Genomic DNA, 7,546 nt, shown 5'->3' with positions numbered 1-7,546 from the left:
AGATAGAAAAAATACTGTCACAGGTCTTTAAGCTGTCTGGACAGCAAGACATAACGAAATTAAGCTAAGGTAATAGTAAGACTATTCAAACGTAGATGAGCAGTTGAAGTACAGTCACAGTGCGTAAGGTGTCGCCCAGGGGCGGCACCTTGGGTCCCAGACATACGTCCGGGACATGCACTAGGGCTGTTACTAGAATGCTCCAAACATGATTAGACAAAAGGCAACATATGCCAGACAATAATTAAGAAAATAAAGCAAAAAAGGCTACATGAGGTAGAGTGATTCGAACAAGTTAAGCTCAACGGCTGTCAACATGTGGAAATGTAAAAAAACAGTATCCAAATGTTCAGAACATCTTTCACAAATTACTCTGAGCATCATATAGAGTAGCCAATGCAATCAAAAAGTAATAATTAGAGCACAGGGCAAAGAGACTCCTATGTATGAAAACATGTTAAAGTATACAACTCAAGCACAGAAAGAACAGTAGAAACAGTAAAGTCACAAGAGGAACAGTAGAGACCCTTATGTGTGAAAACATGGCAAAGCATACACCTTTAACACAGGCAAAACAGTAGTATCACAATCAAATATAACAGTGGTAATTGATCTCCTCATTCAGACCGCTCGGGACCAAACTACAGAGTTTATCAATCCAAAATGTCTCTCTGCGATTGAGGCGCAGACCTAAATCTTCATGAGGATTATTTCTTGTGAGTACCTCCAGAATCAGAAACTTAATCTGTGAAAGATTGTGATTGTTCAAGGCCCAGTGGCGAGCTACAGCCGAATTAGGGTTGGAATTACGGATACATGACCGGTGTTCGTTCCATCTGATTTTGGCTGCTCTAGTTGACTGGCCGACATAGTATTTTCCGCAAGGACATTTAATGCCATATATGATGTTAGCAGTGTCGCATGTGCCAAATGTCTTGAGGATGATCTTCTTACCTGTGCGTGGATGGAAGATTACATTGCCTTTAATGACGGAATTGCAATTGATGCAGTGTAGGCAGGGAAACGTACCAGTGCGTTGTGTGATAATTTTTTTCAATGGAGGTCTTGTATGTACAAGTTCGTCCCTGAGATTCCTACTCCTCTGGTATGCAAACACAGGTAATTCAGAAAACAAGTTTTGTACTCTTATGTCGTTTTTGAAAATGTTCCAGTGTTTCTTAATTGTTTGTTTGATTTTATTGCTCTGGGTAGAGAATTTTGATACATATACTGGTGATTTAAGGTCCCTTGTTGGTTTCTTAGGAGTGGATAGTAAGGTTTAACGGTCAAGACTGTTGACCCTTTCAACTGCAGAATCCAGTTCTTCTTGATGGTAACCTCTTGCAAGAAATTTCTCTTTCATAGCCAGTTGCTGTGAAATACAATCCTCGGGGTCACTTACAATCTTTTTGACTCGAAGAAGTTGACTAAATGGCAGGTTCCTTAGTAAGCTAGGCTGATGGAAACTAAGGCGGTGTAACAGATTATTGCGATCAGTTGGCTTCCGGAAAAGGGTGGTACTATAACCATTGTCTTTCTTTATTATTTGTACATCTAGAAACGTAATCTTGTCCCGTGATGATTCCCTAGTGAATTGAACTCGTTGGTCAATGTTATTAAGGTGCTCAAAGAAGTCATCAAATGCTGTATCTGTGCCTGTCCAAATGCCAAAAATGTCATCTATGTATCGAGTCCACATGTAGATATCCTTCTTCCATTCCGGTTTGTTCAAAATGTGGTCCGACTCGAATTTGTACATAAAGCAGTTGGCGTAAGTCGGCGCCATAGTTGCGCCCATGGATGTACCAGAGACTTGAAGGAAAAACTGGTTATGGTATTGAAAATAGGAATTTTCAGCAATAAATTGCAGAAGGGTTAGAATAAATTCCTTTTGGGCTCGAACATCCGGTGATTGAAGTAAAAGCCATTCTAGTGCTTCAATTCCAAGGTCGTGTGGTATAGAAGTGTATAGACTTTTGACATCTATAGTAAACATCAGATGATCCTGTTGGAAAGTAATATTGTTAAGCTTCTGTAAAAAATGAGTTGTGCCTCGAGTATAAGTAGGGGTTTCTTGAATTAGGGGTTGTAGGAAAAAATCAATGTAAACACCAAGTGGCTGGTTTATACTGTCCATTCCTGTGACAATGGGTCTGCCAGGGGGTTTGATAGGGTCCTTATGAATCTTTGGCAGAGTGTAGAAATTCGGAATTCTCGGATGTTCATTGAGCAGGAACTTATGTGTATGTTCATTTACCCAATTTAGTTCGAGTGCTTTGTCCAGCAGAATAACTAAGTTCTGTTTGATTGAGATAGTTGGATCATGATCTAGAGTGGCATATGTGGTCTGATCTTGAAGTTGTCTACTGCACTCAGAATCATAGTCTGTAGTGTTAAGGATGACAAGGGCACCTCCTTTGTCTGCAGGGCGAATAGGGATTTTGGTGTCGCTGTAGAGATCTCTAATAAGTCTCATTTCGTGAGGTTTCAAGTTCTTGTGTGGCGGGGTTCGATAATTGATCCGTTCAAGATCTCGAGTGACCAGTTTCTGAAAAATATCGATAGAGGGGACACTGATGGGAGGTATGAACCCACTTTTAGCCCTAAACTCTTGGAAATCAGGCATGTTGGGAGGTTTATCGTATGTTTCCAATTCTTCAAAGAACACTTTCAATTTAAGGTTCCTTACAAATTTATAGAGTTCTATCTTACTGTTGAACAATGTTGTACTATAGGTCGGAACAAAACTGAGACCTTTTTGTAATGTGTCTTCTTCCTGTTTAGTAAGAGTTCTGTCTGAGATATTAATCACTAAGTTTTCCTTAATTGTAGACGTGTTTGAGGTTTGGGTCTTAGGCTTCCTCCTCCCCCTGAGGGTTCTTTGGGCCGTGCGCCTAAAAAAACAGCGGTGGATGTTTGTGCTGAGGAGCTCGCTGTGTGGTTGAGGTTGTCAAGTGCTTGTTCAATTGGTGTTTCTGAATCTCTCTGTACTTCTGAGTCTGAACTAGAGGTGTTATCAGATGATTGTTTGTCGGATGGGTATTTATAGAGCTTTTTTGGTGCTACTGGACCATATTTCTCCATCCATGTGTACACTTCATCATTAATATAGTCGTATGTGTCGCGCTTAAATTTCTTAACTTTCTTTTGTTCAAGCTCAGTTTTGTATTCTTCAAGTTTTGTATTAATATCCAGAAGAATTGAATCGTATTCCTCTTTACCCAATGTAGCCACTAGTTCCTTTTCTATCTCTTGAATTTCTGTACCCAAAGTAACCAAGTATTTTGCGAGTTCCTGGATGGTAAGTAGGATCAGGTCTAATGAACATTTGTTTAGGATAGCCTCCCACTTGCGAACTAATTCCTTGCTTTCTTTACAAAGGGTTGGGCGTAATTGTACTCGGAGTCCCCTTGGAATTCGCTGGTTTTTAAAGTAGCGCCCCAGAGTGTTTGCATGAAGCTTCCTATTTATTTCTTTGCGTACCAGATACTCTAGTTGTTTTATCCGCTTTGCTGGATCTTTTGGTGTTGTCCCATGTGCACCTGTTGTCGTCTCACTAATAAGTTCGAGGATCGCGGTTGCTTCCTCTGAAGAGAACCCTAAGGTCTCAGCACATTTAGATGAAAGGCCTTCTATGTCTTCAAATGACATATTGGTGTAGTAAATCTTTGAGTGAAACATTTTTTGTAGTAAAAATGGTGTGCCTCCACTGTTTTGTGTCTCGCAAAGAGGGAAAAAAAGGAACAAACAGAGAAGAGAGTGGGCACCACCATGTATTCAAAAATATTCAGAATATTCAAGTAAAAATTAAATAATTCAAAAAAGAATATACATCCAATTGAAAAGGAGCTGGCTGTGACAAGTCTGGAGACACCCGGACTTATAATTGCAACACACGCTGGAGACCAAGTAATAATACTGGGTCACACAACCGCTCTCATATAGGGCCCAAGATGGGCACGTATTTATATCAGATTCACGACAATATGTTCAAGTATCCATAATATACCATACTTCTTAAAGAAAGGAAGATGAGTCTTTCTGATTCATATCAAAAATGATTTATCCATAGTAATTCAAACAAAAAGCTCTCACTAATAATCCTTAGTGAGGAAGCAGTTGCCACCATCCACATGTATTAGACTAAAAAAGCCAATGCATTTCGGAAATTATTTCCTTCATCAGGGCGAGTCTAATTATATAAGTCCAGCATGCAAGTATATAACATAACAAATGCAAGTATGTGACATAAATTCATATAATGGTGACAATTCAAACGAAACATACATTGAAAAAAATGAATGAAAGGAAACATACCAATCAGTAGATGTTACATCATGGGTAAATATCAAGAGCAAAAAAGAAAAAAGAAAAAAGAAAAAGAAAAATGCCGTAAGTGGTTTATAAGGTAAATAAATGAAACCAAAGAATATTAGATGTGGATTTACCTCATTGGTGTGGTCAGTGGTGAAAAACAGAACGTCCTGCGTTCATGCCCACTCAGCAGTGGGTTGTAAATGACATTATGCACAAAGGCATGGAGAAAATCCACTCGTGCTTACAAGGAAACCAATCTGTGGATCATAAAAGATCCAATTAGATACTGTGTTTTACACTCATACTTGGTCAAAGAGAAGGATTGTAATCAGATTCTTACCTTGTAATACACAGAGAGAAACGATCCTCCACTGTGCAGCTGCAGGGCAGTGACACAGACTGCAGTGTGAAGCCGTTGTCTAGCTAACGGTTCTTTTGTTTAGCATGTGACCACCTCGTTTCTGTGAGATGCAGGTGGTCACAATTAATGATGTAAAATCGGCCAGGGCCCACAGAAATGACAAACCAAATATTTATGGGGCATCATCAATAGGTGGCCATAATTGTGATGATAAAATCCCCCAAAAAATTAAACATTACAATAATGAAGATAGAAAAAATACTGTCACAGGTCCTGTGGCTGTCTGGTCACAAATACTGCTGTAAATTCGGCCAGGGCACCCAAAAATAAAAAATGAGGTATTTATAGGGCATCACAAATGGGTGCCCATAATTGTAATAACAAATTCCCAAATTAAAAAAATTATGAAAAAACAAAGTAGTAGTGATGGATTTATGCAGGTGGTCACAAATAATGATGTAAAATAGGCCAGGGCCCACAAAGATGTCAAACCAAGTATTTATGGGGCATCATAAATAGGTGCCCATAACTGTGATGATAAAATCCGAAAAAAAAATTAAACATTAGTATAATGAAGATAGAAAAAATACTGTCACAGGTACTATGGCTATCTGGTCACGAATACTGTTGTAAAGTCGGCCAGGGCCCACAAAAATTAAAAATGAAGTATTTATGGGGCATCACCAATGGGTGCCCATAATTGTAATGACAAAATTCCAAATAAATATATGAAGTAACAAAGTAGTAAAGATAGAAAAAATACTGTCACAGGTCTTTAAGCTGTCTGGACAGCAAGACATAACGAAATTAAGCTAAGGTAATAGTAAGACTATTCAAACGTAGATGAGCAGTTGAAGTACAGTCACAGTGCGTAAGGTGTCGCCCAGGGGCGGCACCTTGGGTCCCAGACATACGTCCGGGACATGCACTAGGGCTGTTACTAGAATGCTCCAAACATGATTAGACAAAAGGCAACATATGCCAGACAATAATTAAGAAAATAAAGCAAAAAAGGCTACATGAGGTAGAGTGATTCGAACAAGTTAAGCTCAACGGCTGTCAACATGTGGAAATGTAAAAAAACAGTATCCAAATGTTCAGAACATCTTTCACAAATTACTCTGAGCATCATATAGAGTAGCCAATGCAATCAAAAAGTAATAATTAGAGCACAGGGCAAAGAGACCCCTATGTATGAAAACATGTTAAAGTATACAACTCAAGCACAGAAAGAACAGTAGAAACAGTAAAGTCACAAGAGGAACAGTAGAGACCCTTATGTGTGAAAACATGGCAAAGCATACACCTTTAACACAGGCAAAACAGTAGTATCACAATCAAATATAACAGTGGTAATTGATCTCCTCATTCAGACCTCTCGGGACCAAACTACAGAGTTTATCAATCCAAAATGTCTCTCTGCGATTGAGGCGCAGACCTAAATCTTCATGAGGATTATTTCTTGTGAGTACCTCCAGAATCAGAAACTTAATCTGTGAAAGATTGTGATTGTTCAAGGCCCAGTGGCGAGCTACAGCCGAATTAGGGTTGGAATTACGGATACATGACCGGTGTTCGTTCCATCTGATTTTGGCTGCTCTAGTTGACTGGCCGACATAGTATTTTCCGCAAGGACATTTAATGCCATATATGATGTTAGCAGTGTCGCATGTGCCAAATGTCTTGAGGATGATCTTCTTACCTGTGCGTGGATGGAAGATTACATTGCCTTTAATGACAGAATTGCAATTGATGCAGTGTAGGCAGGGAAACGTACCAGTGCGTTGTGTGATAATTTTTTTCAATGGAGGTCTTGTATGTACAAGTTCGTCCCTGAGATTCCTACTCCTCTGGTATGCAAACACAGGTAATTCAGAAAACAAGTTTTGTACTCTTATGTCATTTTTGAAAATGTTCCAGTGTTTCTTAATTGTTTGTTTGATTTTATTGCTCTGGGTAGAGAATTTTGATACATATACTGGTGATTTAAGGTCCCTTGTTGGTTTCTTAGGAGTGGATAGTAAGGTTTTACGGTCAAGACTGTTGACCCTTTCAACTGCAGAATCCAGTTCTTCTTGATGGTAACCTCTTGCAAGAAATTTCTCTTTCATAGCCAGTTGCTGTGAAATACAATCCTCTGGGTCACTTACAATCTTTTTGACTCGAAGAAGTTGACTAAATGGCAGGTTCCTTAGTAAGCTAGGCTGATGGAAACTAAGGCGGTGTAACAGATTATTGCGATCAGTTGGCTTCCGGAAAAGGGTGGTACTATAACCATTGTCTTTCTTTATTATTTGTACATCTAGAAACGTAATCTTGTCCCGTGATGATTCCCTAGTGAATTGAACTCGTTGGTCAATGTTATTAAGGTGCTCAAAGAAGTCATCAAATGCTGTATCTGTGCCTGTCCAAATGCCAAAAATGTCATCTATGTATCGAGTCCACATGTAGATATCCTTCTTCCATTCCGGTTTGTTCAAAATGTGGTCCGACTCGAATTTGTACATAAAGCAGTTGGCGTAAGTCGGCGCCATAGTTGCGCCCATGGATGTACCAGAGACTTGAAGGAAAAACTGGTTATGGTATTGAAAATAAGAATTTTCAGCAATAAATTGCAGAAGGGTTAGAATAAATTCCTTTTGGGCTCGAACATCCGGTGATTGAAGTAAAAGCCATTCTACTGCTTCAATTCCAAGGTCGTGTGGTATAGAAGTGTATAGACTTTTGACATCTATAGTAAACATCAGATGATCCTGTTGGAAAGTAATATTGTTAAGCTTCTGTAAAAAATGAGTTGTGTCTCGAGTATAAGTAGGGGTTTCTTGAATTAGGGGTTGTAGGAAAAAATCAATGTAAACACCAAGTGGC

At 39.1% G+C, this 7,546-nt stretch overlaps 1 long non-coding RNA gene across 1 annotated transcript; it reads right to left on the bottom strand.

The window, feature by feature from the left end:
• Nucleotides 1–4,130: 4,130 nt before the first annotated feature.
• Nucleotides 4,131–4,720, bottom strand: LOC138526605 (uncharacterized). Its single transcript, XR_011283652.1, has 3 exons — nucleotides 4,658–4,720; nucleotides 4,449–4,574; nucleotides 4,131–4,192 (listed from the first exon to the last, which is right to left on the bottom strand). It is a non-coding gene; the product is annotated as an uncharacterized lncRNA (long non-coding RNA).
• Between the last annotated feature and the right edge of the window lie 2,826 nt (nucleotides 4,721–7,546).

This window comes from Ambystoma mexicanum, chromosome 7p (genome assembly GCF_040938575.1).
Source record: "Ambystoma mexicanum isolate Mex_15411 chromosome 7p, UKY_AmexF1_1, whole genome shotgun sequence".
Classification (NCBI taxonomy): domain Eukaryota; kingdom Metazoa; phylum Chordata; class Amphibia; order Caudata; family Ambystomatidae; genus Ambystoma; species Ambystoma mexicanum.
This window is presented reverse-complemented; position numbering and strand designations above follow the sequence as displayed.